The sequence below is a fragment of the Orycteropus afer genome, unplaced genomic scaffold (assembly GCF_000298275.1).
Source record: "Orycteropus afer afer isolate SDZICR_OR568_19922 unplaced genomic scaffold, OryAfe1.0 scaffold00666, whole genome shotgun sequence".
Taxonomy (NCBI): Eukaryota; Metazoa; Chordata; class Mammalia; order Tubulidentata; family Orycteropodidae; genus Orycteropus; species Orycteropus afer.
Genome location: NW_006922253.1, coordinates 924,924 through 928,116, shown reverse-complemented (window position 1 = coordinate 928,116; position 3,193 = coordinate 924,924).

Sequence of the window (3,193 nt, the reverse complement as noted above, 5' to 3'; positions counted from 1 at the left end):
AACATCTCTACAGAAATAAATTACCCTATCTTCCTTCCTGTTTGAACTGCCAGCCTAAAAAGCACTTAGAGTTGTTTAATGAAATTTAGCTTCTTTTTTTTTTAACCTAATTGAACCTTGAGATTTTTCTCTAATGAGGTGCCTGTCTTCTTCAACATGTAAGAGTCTTACATGTCTATGGTAGACATCAGTTTTTCTCTTCCCTGCACTTAGAAACTCAGTAGAAAGGACGCAACTGGATTCACCGTAACATATCAAACTAATCTTGTTGGCATCGAGGCAATTCCTACCATTGTGACCCCACATGTTACAGAGTAGATCTCCTCCACAGAGTTTTTTTGGCTACAATCTTCTCATAAGCAGTTCACCAGGTCTTTATTCCAAGGTGCCACTGAGTGGCTTTAAACCACAACCTTTAGGTTAGTAAACCAGTGCAAACTATATGCACCACTCCGGGATCTGGATTTATTTTCATCCAACAAAATAAAGACTGATCATTTGGGTATTGCAAATATGATTCATCAGTGGCTTCAGAATTTCATTTCTTTTCTTATAGAAGGACCGGAGGTGCTCACTCTCAAAGCATCTCTGTGAGAGGCAAGAAACATGGAGAGCCCAGAGAAGTGTATTATAGTCTTGTCTATGCAACTACGATATCACATAACCTTGATTGAGTTAGTTCATATCTAAATATGAATATTGTTATTTTTGTTGAGGATGTTCAAGAAAAAAAAAATTTCCTCTCAACTTTAACATAAGAATCTTTCACACAGTATTTCATAGTCATTGAATTAAAAAAACAAAGTCTTACACAATTTGGTGAAATCAAAACAATATTTATTGTTATACTTGTGTGAGCTTTCATTGTGAAAATGAAAAACTCTTACATAAGAAAAATGCAGACTAGGATTTAACAAATGGCTATTTCTGGAGTTCTCTATGTGGATTGTCACAGGATTTTACTGAGATGCCTATTCTTTGTCTCTAAACAGGGAAGGAGATTAACTCAGTGATTCCCTCTTTTCCTTATTCTTTCTCTCCTCCACCCCTTTTCATCCCTTTGTTATCCCTTGAAATATAAAGTGGTCATTTGAAAACTGTGATGAGTCATAAATATAATTAAATAGTTACTATGAATTTAAAATCTAATGACTGGGCTGCTCACCCTGGCTTTCAAGCCCTCCCATTTGGGGCCAGAATCTTAGTTTTCACTTTTTCTCCCAGGACTTCTATCAATGCGTACTCCAGCTTAACCTGCCACTTGTTATTCCTCATTAATACACCCAGACTATCTCATTCCCTGAGTTTTTCACAGCAGAAAGTATCTAAACTTAAATTTTCCATTTCTATCAGTAGAGAGAATACTCTGTTCAAATGCCATTTCCTCAGAGAAGCCTATCTGGATTTCCCAAAATAACTGTCTTGCTAGCAGTCTTCCATAGTTCCAAATAAATATTTGCTTGTTGAGTCATGTAATCCCTGATTATATTCTCTTTTTATTTTTGATTTACCATCTTTGGTAAGTGATTTTGTAATATCTTGTAAGTTAAGTCAGGCAAATTGCTCTTGTTCTTGTGCACTTTGGTTGGTTTTGTGCAGTTTGGGTTAAGCTGGGAACAGAGTTGACCAGAGAACAGGCAGAGTTATTCCACTACCAAGATCAAACTTGTTGTGCTTCATGGTGTTCTTTCTCTAACACTTCACTACATCCCATCATGAAAACATCAGACTGCATCCAAACTGCGATAGAGGAAAACCACTGGCATATTCACAGATGGAAACTCCAGGGTGGATCAAACAAAGAGATCAGTGTTATATATCTATATCTATATCTATCTATCTATCTATCTATCTATCATCTATATGTATGTATACTTGAAAAATAATAGCAAGGGAGGAATAAAGAGGTTAGAGATCATGGAAAAAAGGTCAAAGGGAAAAATAAGTCACGGTAGCTGAGAGAAAGAGGGAGGATTGTGATGGGATGAAACAGGCAAAAACCCGTAGGGCAAACCAGGGTAAACAAAGAATTATGTTAGAGATTAATTAGTTTACCCAAGCATTTTTGATAAAGAGTTTTCTTCTCCTTCTTTAATGTCCCATGTTATCCTTTTATTGAACTCCAGAGTATGTATAGTTTATGTCCTAAGCAGTTGTGACAGTGGGTCCTGAACTCCCAACATTTGTATTGACTTATGCATCATCATACTTTTCTGAATTTGAATCTTTCAAATAGGGAGTAAAGGGGTAGAATACACTGTCAGGTTGTTCTCAGTGCCGGGGAGTACTTTGCCTCTTCTACTTTTATAATTAAAATTGTCCTCAGGGAAGGATGTACCAAAAAATGGCCAGTGAGCGCTGAGGGTCCCTGAAACATCAGAATCTTCCTATCACTGTAGGAAACATGTTGGTGGAACTTCAGGTTTATTAAGAGACAGAATTAAATCATGGCAATTGCCCTAAAAAATTGAACATTGCTAGAAAAGTATACAGAAGTAGTCCTGGACTGGGAGGCAAGAAAACGGAAATATTTCACTCAAACTTGAAAACTTACCTTTTTCTTATAAGCAAAGCAATGACCTTCAATAGAGAGCTCATAGTTTGCTCTTTTTCAGTTCTGATTTCCCTTGAAGATTAATCATGTACAGCACATTGCAACATGCAAGCTGTACTTGAGATAGGGTCCATTTTTGCTTTCTGTTGTAGGAGGTGTGAGGAGAGAATATGCCCCACAGATTGCCAACAGTTCCTAGAAAGAATGCATTCAATTCTACAAAAGTGTGTCTCTAACTCTGGTAAGAGGAAAAAAACTTAAAGTTCCTATTTCTGCTCTTAAAATTTTTAAGAATAAAAATATGTCTCCATTATTCTATGATAGATATTTTTCTAAAGCTAACTCTAGAAACCCCAAACATTCCCTACCAGAACACATAACTTAAACATGCCTTCTTCTTCCAAGAGATATTTATACACCTTTCATAAAAATACACAGTTGCCTAGAACTGCATTTCAGCCTCCAGAGGTCACAAACATTAAAAGGATTTGCTCAATGAGCTACTTAGCACAATTGATACATGAATATAGCAGACCAGGGTGCCAATTAATCCAAGACAAAGTTGTCAGCAGCCAGATTCTGTCCTCAGAGCCCTCCCCCAACCCTTATTTCTCCTAGGGTTCATAGCCCATTTCAATT